General features: G+C 36.0%; 1 protein-coding gene across 5 annotated transcripts in view; it reads right to left on the bottom strand.

Annotated features, from left to right (window-relative positions):
• The window catches only part of ZZZ3 (zinc finger ZZ-type containing 3), a 112,415-nt gene that overhangs the window by 74,532 nt on the left and 21,852 nt on the right, over positions 1 to 16,031 (bottom strand). Inside the window, exon 1 of one of the 5 annotated variants that reach the window (XM_028489245.2) lies at positions 11,154 to 11,376. The exons of 2 other annotated variants lie outside the window; for them this stretch is intronic. The gene's annotated coding sequence lies outside the window, so the exon portion shown is untranslated. Of the gene's footprint in view, positions 1 to 11,153; positions 11,377 to 16,031 lie in introns of those variants that run through there. 2 more of the 5 variants (XM_028489244.2, XM_028489246.2) reach the window with 2 other exon arrangements.

The following is a 16,031-nucleotide window of genomic DNA, read 5'->3' as shown; positions in this document are numbered from 1 at the left end:
TGAACACATGCACTGCACTACACTATGGCTTTACGTGATTTTAAAAGAAAACAGAGAGAGGGACATTCAAAGCTGGTTGTAAAAAGCATTAAGATAATGGTCAAAGACAGAATACTTTTCCTAGACAATTAAGCTTATCACAGTTACTTGCTATAGAGAGCTGAACTGAATTTTCACTTGGTAACAAAGTATGACCAAGAAGATCACACTTTCCTGGCTCCCTAAACTGTAACCACAGGTGCAATGTCTTGGATGCCTCCTACAGATTTCAGAGATAAACCTATTACATAGTTAACAGAAAGGAAATAGAAACAGCATCAGATTTGGTGGAAAGAGAAGGAAATATGATTCTCTACCCACCATCAATAATAACTGTTTGACCAAGAGAAAACCACTTTGCACTTCTGCGTTTCATTTCTTCACCTATAAAACAGGAGTCATAATACCTGCCGACTACATCTCAGGGTTACTATGAAGTTCAGTGAGATTATACCTGCAGAGTAGGCAAACTTTAGTGTGCCTAAGAAATTCCTGGAACTAACTGCCCCAGAAATTCAGATTCAGCAGTTCTGGACATGCACACATAAATCTTTATTTTTAATTAACCAACCACTTCAGGTCATTCCAATGTAGGGGATCCCCCAAAGATGAGGCTCACCCTTTGAAAAAAAAATTCCATCACTTTCTTCTGAAATTTTAGTGTTTGTAAGCATTACCCTAGGGGCTTATTTAAAATACAAATTTTTAAACCTCATCCTTAGAAATTCAGATTCAATAAAGCTGGGGCAGGACACAGAATCCTCATTTTTATCAAACACTACAGGTGACTGAGATATAAATGGCTCATGACCCATCCTTTGACAAACACTGAACTAGATTCTTCCCCCTACACATTTCTCAAATCGTTCCCCACCTCTCTAGTGTCATCCATGACTAGCATTAGGCCTTCATCACTTCTCACTTGAACTAACCCACATGACTTGTAATTGGCAAAGCAGTCTCCCTGATTTAAGAAAATGAAGCACAGAGTCTGGGGAGACCCAAGTAGCTAAGATTCCCAGAACACTTGTACCAGAGAGGAGGCAGCTTCAAAGAGAGCAAGTAAGACCTCAGGAGATCTGCAGAGATCCTCCTCAAGTCTTGAGCTGAGCACTGATCAGTATATGCAGTGTATCCAAGGCCTGGAAAACCACTCTTACCCATAGCCAGGGGTATGCTAGAAAATGTGTAACAACTAAGGGCAGTTGGTGGTTTATAGTTCCTGGTTTGCAGTGTTACCAATGACTCTGGTGTGAATACTCCTACCCATGGCCAATTTCAAGCTATCAAGGAATATCACTGAGTGCAAAGATGGGAAGAGATACATGGTAACACATTAAACATTACAGAATATTTCTAAAATAGTGATATAATAAATTACCACCAAAGCATCAAAATAGTAATAAGTAATAATATAATTTGGAAGTAATGAGTTTTGAGTATTTATCACCTTTATTCTTAATATAATTGATTTAACTGTAAGTGTATATAATTTAATTCTATTAATAATTAAGCCAGCTCACAAACTTCCCGATATTTTGAAAACTGGCCCTCACAAGCTCTAGTATACCACTGCCCGTGGCTCACACAGGGCCAGGAATAGTCTGTATACCTACCAGCCAGAGTAAAAAATCTCATAATTCGTAAGACATCAAGTACAGTGCTCAAGAGGGCATTGCCTCAATAGTGGGATAAAATAAGCTCTAGACTAAAGACTGCTCTAACCCACCTAACAAAGATTAAAAGCAAGCCCCAAAAGAATAAATCCATTTGCAAGGAACTTAACTGTATCCCAGAACAAAGCTCAAAAATATTTATAGGAATACAAAAACGTCCAGCACCAAACAACGTAAAATTGACAATGCCTGGCATCCAATAAAAAATTACCAGACATGCTAAGAAACAGGAAGATACTACATATAATGAGAAAATCAATCAATAAAAAAGGATACATACATGAAAAATTTACTAGGCAGGAACATTAAATCAGTTATTATAACTGTAGTTAATACATTCAGGAAGATAAATGGAAAGATTAAGCATGTTAGGGACAGATATGAAAGACATTTTTAAAAATTGATTCTTCTAGTAATGAAAAATGCTGGTTGGGATAAACAGCAGATTAGATACTGCAAAGAAAATGTCAATGAACCTGAAAGCATAGCAACAGAAACTACAAAATAAAACACAGAGACAAACAAGACTGAATAAAAAAAGCATAAATGAGCTGTGAGACAACGTCAAGTGGCCTAGTAGATAGGTAACTGGAGTGCACAAAAGAAGCAGAAAAAAATGTCTGAAAAAGTAATGGCCCCAAATTTTTCAAATTTGACGGAAATTATAAACACACAGATCACAGAGACTAAACCCCAAACACAAGAAACATGAAGAAAACCATAGCACATCATAAGCAAATTGCTTTAAACAAGCTTAAAAAAAAAAAAAGAATATCTTAAAAGCAGACAGAGAAAAATAACACATTATATACACGGGAAGAATAAGACTGAAAGCAGACTATTCACTGGAAACAACACAAGACACAAGACAGTGAAGTTTATCTTCATACTGAAAGAAACTATCAACTGATAATTCGATAGTTTTTGAAAGATATGCTCTCTAAGGTGAAATAAAGATGATTTCAAATGGTAAATGTTGGAAGATGCCATCACCAACAGAAATAAACTACAGGAAATGTTAGGGGACTTCCCTGGCGGTCCAGTGGTTAAGACTGCACTTCCACCGCAGGGGATGTGGGTTCGATCCCTGGTTAGGGAACTAAGATCCTGTATGCTGCGTGGCGCAGCCCCCACTCCCCAAAAAAAGTGTTAAAAGAAGTTCTTCAGGCAGAAGAAAAAAGATACTGGTTGGAACTCTGGATCTAACCAAATGAATGAAAAGCACCAGAAATAGAAAATGAGGGTAAATCTAAGAGTTTTCCCCTTAGTTGTTATATCTCTTTAAAAGATAACTGGGACTTCCCAGGTGGCGCACTGGTTAACAGGGGACATGGGTTCAAGCCCTGGGCCAGGAAGATCCCACATGCCTCGGAGCAACTAAGCTTGTGCACCACAACTACTGAAGCTCGCGCACCTAGAGCCTGTGCTCCGCAACAAGAGAAGCCACCACAACTAGAGAAAGCCCGCACACAGCAACAAAGACTCAATGTAGCCAAAAATGAATAAATAAATAAATAAATTTATTTTTTTTAAAAAGATAACTATTTAAAACAAAATAATACCAATATACTGTGAAGTTTATAACATGCACAGAAGTAAAAGGTAATAATAGCACAACAACCAGAAACACAATAATAGCACAACAACCAGGAAGGTAATAATAGTACAACAACCAGGTAATAATAGCACAACAACAACTTTACAACAATACAATGTTGTAAGGTTCTTATACTACATGTGAAGTGGTATAATATAATTTCAAGATACTCTGTGATAAGTTAAAGATGTAGACTATGAACCCTAAAAGCAATCACTTGCAAAAAAAAAGAGGATAGTTAATAAGCCAACAAAAGAAATAAAATAAAACATAAAAAAAAATTACTAAATCCAAAAGAAGGCAGAATAGTGGGTAAAGAGAACAAAGACAATATAGGAAAAAATTTTAAACAATAGCAAGGTAGGAGGTTTAAACTTAACTACAGCTAATGTAAATGGTCTAAAATCAGTTTTAAAATAGTTATTTGGAAAAAGTTGCTTGGAAAGAATAACAATCAATAAATTTTTAAAGATTCAAGTAATATAAATTAACCATGATGGAATTAAATTAGAAATCAATACTAAAAGTATATCTCAAAATCCCGAAATATCTCAAAATAAATAGCATGTTTCTAAATACCCCATGAGTCAAAGAAGAAACAGAAATGAAGGGAGAAATTAGAAAATAGTGTAACTAAATGAAAATAGAAATACAACATATTAGCATCTGTGGGATGCAACAAAAGCAGCACTTAAAGGAAAATTTATAGCAGAAAACATTAGAAAAAAAATAAGAACTCAACATAATGACATCAACTTCCACCTTAAGAAACTAGGGAAAAAAGAATAATATAACCCATATAAAAAAGAAAGGGAATAATAAAGAACAGAAATCAATGAAAACTGAAAACAGAAAAACAAACATCAATAAAACTGATAAATCTCTTGCCAGACTGATCAGGAAAAAAATATATAAATTATTAATATTAAGAAACAAAGAGGGACTTCCCTGGTAGTCCAGTGGTTAAGAATCTGCCTTCCAATGCAGGGGACGTGGGTTCAATCCTTGGTTGGGGAACTAAGATCCCACGTGCCGCGGAGCAACCAAGCCCGAGAGCCACAACTACTGAGCCCACGTGCCACAACTACTGAAGTCCGTGCACCTGGAGCCCGAGCACCGCAATGAAGAGTAGCCCCCACTCACTGCAACTAGAGAAAGCCTGCGCACAGCAACAAAGACCCAATGCGGCCAAAAAACAAAAACAAAACTGTACACTTTAAAAATGGTCAATTTTAGGGACTTACACACACACACGAATATTAGCCACAGAAAGAATGAAATACTGCCATTTGCAGCAACATGGACAGACTTAGAGATTAGGCTTAGTGAAATAAGTCAGACAGGAAGACATATACTATATGATATCACTTACATGTGAAATCTAAAAAATAATACAAATTAATATATAGGCAAAACAGACTCAAAGATATAGAAAACAAACTTGTGGTTACCAAAAGGGAGAGGGAAGGGGAGAGGGACAAATTAGCAGTATGGGATTGATAGATACAAACTACTATATATAAAATAGATAAGCAACAAGGATATACCATATAGCACAGGGAATTATATACTTTAATCTTGTAATAAGCTATAATAGAATATAATCTGCAAAAATACTGAATCACTATGCTTTACACCTGAAACTAACACAATAGTGTAAATCAACTATACTTCAATTTTTAAAATGGTCAATTTTATGTTATGTATATTCTACCACAATTTAAAAATTAAAGCTAAAAAGAAAGAAGCAACCAAAGGAAAATACAGATAAACTGGAATCATCAAAATTTAAACCTTTTGTGCTTCTAAGAACTCTATCAAGATAACGAGACAAACCACAGAATGACAGAAAATATCTGTAAATCACTCATCTACAAAGAACCTTTACAACTAAACAAAAAGACAAACAATCTAAAAAATGAGCAATGGACTTGAATACATATTTCTGCAAAAAAGATGTACAAAAAGCCAATAAGCACATGAAAAGATGCTGAATATCATTGGTCATCAGGGAAATATAAGTCAAAACCAAAATGAGATATCACTTCATACCCACTATGATTAATATGACAAAAAAATGGATAACAATACTGACAGGATATGGAGAAACTGGTACCCTCATAACTTGCTGGTGTAAATACAAAATGCTGCAGCTGCTTTGGAAAAGTCTGGCAGGTCCTTAATAAGTTAAACATAGAATTACCATATGACCCAGAAATTTCACTCCTAGATATATACCCAGCAAAAAGAAAACACTTTCACACAAAAACTTGTCCATGAATGTTCATAGCAACATTATTAATAATAGGCAAAAAGTGAAAACAACCCAAATGTCCATAAACTGCTGAATGGATATATAAAATGTGGTACACAATGGAATATTCATTCAGCCATAAAAAGGAGTGAGGTGTTGATACATGCTACAACATGGATGACCTTTAAAAACAAAAGTGAAAGAAGCCAGTCACAAAAGGTCACATATTGTATAATTTTATTTATATGAAATGTCCAGAACAGGCAAATTCATAGCCAAAAGCTACAAAAAGGAGATTAGTGGTTGCAGAGACTGGAGGAAGGGAGGAGATGGTAGAAAGTGATTGCTAATGGGTATGGGGTTTCTTTTTAGAGTGATGAAAGTATTCTGCAGGTGATGGTTATGCAACTTTGTGAATATATTAAAAATTACTGAATTATACACTTTAAAGGGGTGAATTTTATTATATCTAAATTTTATATTATCTCTCTCTCTTTTTTTTTTGGCTGTACCTCGCGGCATGCAGGATCTTAGTTCCTTGACCAGGGACCAGGGACCAGGAACCCATGCCCACTGCAGTAGAAGCACAGTCTTAGCCACTGGACCGCCAGAAAAGTCCCCTATGTTATCTCATTTTTTATGTTATTTTTAACTTACCTATTAAAAGTACGGTATACATACAGAGAAGTACGCAAATTTTAAACGTGCAGCTTGATGAATTATCACAAAGTGTAGAGGTATATATATATTTTTAAGAGTTCCAAGGATAATTTTGATAAACAACCAAGGATTAAAACTACTACCTGTGCCTCAAGTGTCTTTACCTTCCTTCCTTTGCTCAGCTAACATTTATCTTGCCCTTCAAGTCACAGATCAGACGCAACCAATTCCTATAAGAAGCTATGTTGGGCTTCCCTGGTGGCGCAGAGGTTAAGAATCCACCTGCCAATGCAGGGGACACGGGTTCGAGCCCTGGTCCGGGAAGATCCCACTATGCCGTGGAGCAACTAAGCCCGTGCGCCACAACTACTGAAGCCTGCACGCCTAGAGCCTGTGCCCCGTAACGAGAAGCCACTGCAATGAGAAGCCTGCGCACCGCAAGGAAGAGTAGCCCCCGCTCGCCGCAACTACAGAAAGCCCACGCACAGCAACGAAGACCACCCAACGCACCCCCCCAAATTAATTAATTAATTTTTAAAAAAAATAAGACTTTAGCCATAAAGAAGCTATGTGCTCTCAGGGAATCCTGTGCATAGCTCTTATCATGCCACTGAGCACATGTGGTATTTTCCGAACCCTTTTTTAAAGCAATAACTCTTGAATTATATGCTAAAGAAACAGAAGAAAGTAAAGCTGCTCTAGTTAAAAACAAGGTAAAGTCATTGCGTGACAGTAAGCTTGCCCACCCTCCCTCAAACTACTCCCCTAGGAGTTTGAAAATTACTACTTACTATACTCTTCTATTCACTTGTATTTCATTCACCAAAACTAGTTTATAGCAAGGCCTCTCATATCATTTCCCTGATGCTTAGAAAACATTAATTAAACATTATTACTGAGACATTATTCAAACTAAAAGTAAATATGGAGGATAAATCAGTAAGGGGAAAAATGTTTAAGAAGAGGGAAACAGTATCAACAGAGGTACTGAAACAGAAAAAGCCTTGGCATATCAGAGGAACTGAAATGCGGCCAGTGAGCCTGGACCGTAAGTGGGCAAGGGAGGAAGCATCATGAAATAAGCTTTAAAGCAGACAGGTGCCAGACCATGAAGGGCTTTGTAGGCTATGATAGGAGTTTGATCTTTGGGGTTTTTTAAATTTACTTTTTAATTTTGTTATGTACTTTTAATCTGAAGTATTTATTCCACAGAAGAATTTTAAAGAAGAGAATGAGGCAATCTAATATACAGTTTTAAAAGATCATTCTGACTGCTGTGTGAATGTGAACTCAAGAGCATAATGGGAAGGGAACAAGAGTACCCTAATAAATTTGATCAAAAGGAATAAAAGAATAAACGTTTAGGCAGGAAAGTGACTACATCCAATGTTGTCACTTGTTTTCATTCATTCAACAAATACTAACTGGGACCAACTGTGGTCCTGGCACTGTTCTGGACACTGGGAAGAGGAAAGTTCCTGATTTCACAGAGCTTACATTTTGTATAAACATTCCAACAGATAAATTATGTCAGATAAGTACTACAAAAAATAAAGCAAGATAAGACAATGAAAATGATGAGAGTGGTCAGGGGGAATTCTCTAATGACCTAACATTTTTTTAATTAAATTTTTTATTGGAGTATAGTTGATTTACAATGTTCTGTTAGTTTCTGCTGTACAGCAAAGTGAATCAGTTATAATATACATATATACAACCTTTTTAAGATTCTATTCCCATATTGGTCATTACAGAGTATTGAGTAGAGTTCCCTGTCCTATACAGTAGGTTCTCCTAGTTATCTATTTTATATATAGTAGTGTGTATATGTCAATCCCAATCTCCCAATTTATCCCTCCCCCACCTTTCCCCCTTGGTAACCATAAGTCTGTTTTCTACATCTGTGACTCTATTTGTTTTGTAAACAGGTTCATTTGTACCATTTTTTTTTTTTCCGGTATGCGGTCCTCTCACTGTTGTGGCCTCTCCGTTGCGGAGCGCAGGCTCCGGACGCGCAGGCTCAGCGGCCATGGCTCACGGGCCCAGCAGCTCCGCGGCACGTGGGATCTTCCCGAACCGGGGCACGAACCCGTGTCCCCTGCATCGGCACGCGGATTCTCAACCACTGCGCCACCAGCGAAGCCCTGTACCATTTTTTTAGATTCCATATATAAGCGTTATCATATGACATTTGTCATTCTCTGTCTGACTTACTTCACTCAGTATGACAATCTCTAAGAATGACCTAACATTTGAATAGCGATCATGTAGGACCTGGTAGGCAATGGTAAGGACTTTGGATTTTATTCAGAGTGAGATGAAAGCCACTGGAGAATTTTAATCAAGGTAGTACCATGATCTGACATTTATTTAAAAGGATCATTCCAACAGCTCTGTGCAGAATAGACTGTAGACAGCAAGAGCAGAAACACGAAGGACAGTTCCAGAGGATATTACTGCTATGGGAGAAATACCAGTGCATTATCAGAGGAAGTGGCAAGAAAGTAGCCACTTCAACCTAGATTTTGAAAGCAGGCCAAACTGAATTCACTATCATTAATACTCTAGATGTGGAGCTTTAAAAGAAAGTCAAAGATTCTAAGAATTACTCCTCCTCTGCTCAGGAATACTCTGCAAGTTTCTGTCCTACTCCCTCCTTTGTTACTGCCTTCTTTTATCCTTGCACAGTAACTTCAATGCTGTGGGCTCCTCAATATATACAGCAGCTTCTACATTTCCCTTCAGAGCATCAGTTCTATATCCAACTGCCCGCTGGACTCTATAAAAACCTCAAATTCTACTTGTTCAGAAGTGAATTCACCTCTTCCCTTCAGCCCCAATACCAATACCTGGTTCCTCCATGAGAATTACTTACTTAAATGAATGATACTACAAAATACCCTACTGCCAAAACTAAAATCCTACGAGTAACCTTTTTAATTCCCTTTTCCTCTGTCATCCAACCCACCCACCCATACCCATATCCAATCATTCATCATATTTTTTTTTGTACATTATGTGCACTTTAATGATGTCACAGCACAAGGGTAAGGAAGATCATTTAATCTGCTTTCTCTGACTTATGGTATATAAGTGAATGCTCTAATGTTAGTTTGAAGAAAAATTAAGGGAGTCAAATCTTCAGCAAACAAAACAATAAAGTTTTAGAAGGATTAATGTTTGGGAAATGGTGTTATTACGACCTACAAATACAAGTTACCTTTTATAAACACCTATATCTAACTCCACAAAGAACATATATTCCAAGTTGTTGATAAAAATTCACATTTTCCCAATGATTTACAACCTCAACTGCACAGATGAATTATCAGTAGAAAATCTTTTGATCCCAAATACATAAACCTTTTCATAAAAACTCTTTTAAAAATGCTTTTTAAACAAATACATAGCACCAAGTGAGAGAGTTCATTTGAATGCTGCCCATTTTACAGTGATGGAATGAAATGTGAAAGGCCATCATAATGCCTAAGGCTAATTTAAAGGTCTCTATTAGTATTCCAAGTTCAAAAACTGGACTGCATCAGAAAAAAAAATTAAAAGAACAAGGAAGAAAACCTCAATAGAGTTCTCCAAACTTCCCTTGAATACAATATCTATTTCTATTTTCCCAGATGCAGCATCAGAAGACTTTGACCAGAAATATTTAAACCTAGGTACTTTTTCATTTTGGGGTCTTTTGACCTTCTTCCCTTGGCTAGAAAGTCAATTACAGTTTTGCACTTCAACTTGAAGTAAGCTCCTTACAAACAGAGGATAAAATCAGAGTATTCTTCCCTTACCAGAGGCAAAGTCTAAAGTCACTTTGTAATAGCTAAGTCAGCCAGACTCAAGGAGTCTAGTGGCTTATAAACAAACTATTAACTGTTCTTAACTATGTATCAACAAAGCATGTTTATTTCTGTAGTAGAAGTTCTAGCCTACCGAGCAAGTTAAAGAAACCTAGGAAGACTGGAATAAAAGATATTTGAAAACACTGGAAAACTCAAAATCAGTCTTTGAAAAAATCTGTAAACATGAATCAAAGGTGATTCGTCTATACGGTATAAAGGTACCTACAGCATATATTTGAAAGGAATCTTAATATACTAGGTGTTGGGGTGGGGAGGGAGTTTTAGGTTCCAATCCAAACTAAACTACTTACTAGTTATATGACCTTGAGCAATTAACTGACACTCATTCCTCACCTGTGAAATGGGGAAAAAGCATTCCTACCACACAGAATTATCCTAAGAATTAAATGAAATAATTTATATAAAGTACTCCCAGCACATATTACATAATCAATAGATACACATAATAATGACTGTTAACATTTATTATGTCCAATGCTAGGCACTATACTTTATATTCATCATCTCATTTAAAACTCTCAAAAACCTAGGGGCATGGGGTCCCATTATTATTCCCATTTTAACACATGAGAAAACTAAGGCTTGAAAAGTTAAATATTTTCTTCAACATTACACAGATAATTAAGTGGCAGAAAAGAGTCTTAACCACTTTGATACTGTGCTTTACAATAACAACTTTCTCATTATACCTTCATAATAATCTCAAAAGTATACAAGATAGGCATGATCTTCATTTCCAGTAGCATATGGCAACAAACTCAAGAAACGCCTATGATCACACAACTAATAAAGCCAGAATTTGAGCCTAGGTCTTACTGCTCAAACCAGAGTTCAATCTATGAGACTATGTGGCTCTCTACATTATGGTAATAATTCTATAAACACTGTGAATGAAGTACTCCTTCCAGAAGAAAACAAGAGAGGTTATATCTAATAAACAGATGATACATGACCTATGTTAATACTTCCTCCCAATGGCTGTCAATAATCAAATTTACCAGAAGTTAAAATATAGATTTACTTAAGAATATCAATAACAACATTACCCTACTTACATGAAGTCTGTGAGAATATCCCAGTGCTAATCAAAAGCAGAAGATATTTTGACAGGTCCATTACTGTTTTCTGCGTATGCTTCTTGTTTAATGAATGACATCATTTAACAGAGAACTAGAAGAGAGTTTTATACTTCTTTGTAAGTCATTCAGTCTCTCCTGCAAACTCATTCCCTCTCTCTGTTCATGAAGAGGGAAAAGATTTCCATCTTTGGAAAGGTGTGAGGACTGAACACAAGACAGCGCCTAAGGCTTGAAACAAAAAGTGCCCTTCATTGTATTTATCTCCTATTTGTCTCCTAGAAAAGAAAACTTAAGAGAAGCAAGCCAATTAAATAGTTAATACTGACACAACACGATCAAACAAATGATTTGTAAGATCAAAATTAAAACTGCTTCTTCAATAATTACCTTTACTTTGACTGGATTTTAGTCATGACGGTATTTTTAAATATTTAAAAGAAACAGCTACTTATTTTTTAACCAAAAGGGGTATGAGCAAATATGGTCATCTGATTCATGACAAAGGTAAAACTATAGTACGGTGGGGAAAGAAAGGTTTTCTTCAATAGATTACAGAGGGTCAACTAGATATCCATATGGAATAAAATGTGATTTGACTACTACCACATGCCATACACAAAAATCAATTCAGACAGACTACAGATCTAAATGGGAAAGGTAAAAAAAATATTTTTAACTTTTTAGAAAAATTTAAAAACTTTTTAGCAGGAGAACAGCTTCATCATCTTGGAACAGGCAAAGATTTTCTTCAACAGGTCACAGAAAGCAGCATTTGAAAAAATGGACTGGGAATTTCCTGACGGTCCAGTGGTTAGTACTGCTTCCATTGCAGGGGGCACTGGGTTGATCCCTGGCTGGGGAACTAAGATCCCCATCGTGTTGCGGCCAAAAAAAAAACAAAAATAGAAAAGAAAGAAAAGAAAAAAGAAAAAAAAGTGGATCAACTGGATTATGTTACAATTTTAGAACTTCTGTTCAGCAAAAGATACCATTAAGAGAATGAAAAGGGGGCTTCCCTGGTGGCGCAGTGGTTGGGAGTCCGCCTGCCAAGGCAGGAAATACGGGTTCGTGCCCCGGTCCGGGAAGATCCCACATGCCGCAGAGCGGCTGGGCCCGTGAGCCATGGCCGCTGAGCTTGCACGTCCGGAGCCTGTGCTCAGCGACGGGAGAGGCCACAACAGTGAGAGGCCCGCGTACCACAAAAAAAAAAAAAAAAAAAAAAAAAAAGAGAGAGAGAATGAAAAGGCAATCCAGAGTGGGAAGAGATATTTGCAATGTACATTTCAATCAAAAAAGGACTCATGTTCCAATATATTTTAAAAATTCCTATAAACCAATAAGAACAAGAAACACACCTAATATTTTTTAAACAGGCAAAGATTTGACCACACAAAAAATGAAAGCCAATTAGCCAATAAACATGAAATGATGCTCTACTTCATTATTCATCAAGGAAACAAAAATCAAAACCATATGACTATGATTTTTTAAAAAGGCAAAACAAAAATTGACAAGAGGGAATTCCCTGGTGGTTCAGTGGTTCAGACTCTGGTGTTTTCATTGACAAGGGCCCGGGTTCAATACCTGGTTGGGGAATAAAGATCCCACAAGACTACACCATGGCAAAAAAAAAAAAAAGGGCTTCCCTGGTGGCACAGTGGTTGAGAGTCCGCCTGCCGATGCAGGGGACACGGGTTCGTGCCCCGGTCCGGGAAGATCCCACATGCCGCTGAGCGGCTGGGCCCGTGAGCCATGGTCGCTGAGCCTGCGCGTCCGGAGCCTGTGCTCTGCAACGGGAGAGGCCACAACAGTGAGAGGCCCGCCTACCACAAAAAAAAAAAAAAAAAATTGACCAAGAATGTGGAGCAACCAGAACTCTGATACGCTACTGGCAAGAGTGTAAACTGATATAACCACTCTGGAAAACTGTCAATATCTACAGTTCAATAAATACACACTGTCTGACCCAATCATTTCAATCCTAGGTATATAGCCAATAGAAATGTATACATATGGGAAAAAAAAGAGAAATGCATGCATACGTTCATCTAAAGACATGTATAAGAATGTTCATAGCAGCACTATTTGTAACTACCTAAACGCCCATCAACAACAGATATATAACTTGTTAATTATTCACACAATGAAATAGTATACAACAATGAAAATAAGCTAAAAGTTCATGCAACAATAAAAAGCTCATAAGCATAACGTTTAGCCAAAGACAGACACAAAGGAGTACATACTGTATGTTTCCATTTATATAAAGTTCAAGAACAGGTAAAACTAATGTGTGTTGATACAGTTGATTTAAACATGGCTGACCCCATCTACATGTATATATGTATATGTACACATACACACACACAGAGCAAATGACGCAAGCAGCACCAATCACAGTTCCTCCATGAGATCTGTTTATATGGCTAATGAAATAGCCTAACAGATAGGATTTTTCTCTAGAGTAGCAAAAACTAAGGTTGAAACTCCCCGTGGCCAAGCAAAAGAAGGAAAAAGAACCCTAAAGGGCCATGATTTAAACAGTTTGATATAGTTCTGCCTGAAGCGAGATAAACAATCTGAACTTTTCAACTTCATAAGTCTAAAATATTCCCTTAGTTGACTGATGACTTTCAAAAAATGAAATGAGAATGCATCTATACATCATTCTGAGGTCCAAACTAGCTTGGTTGTTCATGGAACAGACTAGTTTGGAAACGATCTTGGACTAGCAAGACTGATTCATTTCAAGATACATTAACTCAGCGCATTATGTTACTATGCACTTACCATCATTAAGATAAAATCTCAGCTCTGTACAATGGTTCACCTTCAGTAAACATTTGCAATGTAAGTATTAATAATTCAGCAAGGCCTATGTGAAATGTCTGATGTAAAGATCCCTCTATTAACTTCAATTTGTATAAATGTCTTCCTTTCAGTAATATTCCTCACTAAAACTATTTTTCAGAGCTGCCTAACTGTACATAACATTTTGAAAATGGTTACAAATGATTATGATTGTAAGCGCTTGTTTTAAAATATTAAAAACAAATCTTACACATATTGTAAATCCACTATACTTGTTTTTAAAAATCTTATATTTATAATGATTTTAAATTCAAATTCTGCAATGCTCTAGAGCAGTTATGAATTTATCAATTAGTTAAATTTAGAGAAAAGGCTAAATTTCCATTAATTTTATTCAGTGATTTTTATCTTTAAGGATGTTATGTAATGTCAGTTTCTTTAAAAGCCAGTCACAGGTAACAAATGATTACTTAACCCTTTCTAAAAGACATGTTCCATCTGTCCTAAGAATTCTCAATGGTTTTGGTCAACACAGCAATCAAGAACCAACAATGAAGACTAGGAAAAGTCTTCTAACACAACATTTTTAATCAACTATATGCCAATATAAAATTAAAATTTTTTTTAAAAGACCAGGAAAAATCTTAAAAGCAAATAAAAAAATCAACAGAAGACAAACTAAGGTGAAGAGTCATACTGAATTCGGACATTTTACCATTCTTCTCTCAGGACAGAGTCCTCCCAGAAATATTTTTTGATATCATCATCAAGGGCTGAATATCAAAATTCAAAACCCTTGAAATCTTATCAGATCCCTAGCAATTCTTCTAAGTTCTTGAATTTTTACTGTCAATTATCTCAGAGAGGACAAAAAAATTTCACCAGTATACTAATCCACCTCTAAGTGGATGCTCCACCACCTCTAAGAATCTATAGAGGTTAAGGAGTTCCCAAGCTAGTTTTGATATTTCAAAAACCTAAAACTGCCATAACACAAGTCTCATATAGTTGATTCTCATTATTCACAGTAGTTATGTTCCATAAAGTTGCCACAAAACACTGAATTAGCCAATACTGAACCATTTCTCCTAAGGGAAATGCAGAGTTAAGTTCCTGCAAGCTTCTGGTCACATTTTCATCATCTGATCAATACATAACCTTGTTTTATGCATGTTTCTGGTTAAATAAACCTTAAATTTGTTTAAATTTAATTAAATTCAGAATTTAATTTAAATTAAATTTAAAAAAATTAATTAAATTTAAATTAAATTTAAATTAAATTAAATTCTGTTTAAATTAAACCTTATTTAATATATATTGTTGATTAATTAACATTAAACTTACAGCCAACAGCACTGTAACTAGTACTAAAATGAAACTTGTCTAACACATATTTTCTATTTTCTCTGTAAGATACATCACAACCTCTGTAAGATACATCACAACCATCACAACCTAGACAGCACTTCAGCACGACACTTGGACGTCACTTTAAACAGCAAAATCTCACCCCAAAAAACACAAAAATGTGAAAGACATGGCACTAAATAGACCATGAAAAGAACACTGTTTACAGTATGTGAGCTGAAAGAAGGCAGGTCATGACCTTGTTCAACCTCAGTTAGGAACATGTGCCTTGGGCAACTCAAATTTTTCACCACTCTGCACGTCTGTGAATGACCATGAAAGCTCCAGGAGTATTGATTTTGGTGTTACAAATAAATTTTAGCAAGTAGGTGAATTCATAAATACAAAACCTGCAAATAATGAAAATCAACCATATTTACATTCTTATCAGTCTACCTGTTTCTTGACTAGAAAGTTATATGGCCACATTAGTTATCTCAGTGCTGATCATAAGTATTAATAATGCAATTTTTTTAGTAAAAACCTTTGAAAATATAGATTAGAAGGGAAATAATAAATGAGAAGTTTTATAGGGAAAGAGTTGGGAACTGTTATCCAGAAAATACACATACCTAAAAAACACATAGAAAATAATCATATCTTAATTCTATTTTTCTGCCTAAGAAATTTTAATGT

The sequence above is a fragment of the Physeter macrocephalus genome, chromosome 4 (assembly GCF_002837175.3).
Source record: "Physeter macrocephalus isolate SW-GA chromosome 4, ASM283717v5, whole genome shotgun sequence".
NCBI lineage: Eukaryota > Metazoa > Chordata > Mammalia > Artiodactyla > Physeteridae > Physeter > Physeter macrocephalus.
Note: the sequence above shows the minus strand (reverse complement) of the source record. Positions and strands in the feature narration are given on the sequence as shown.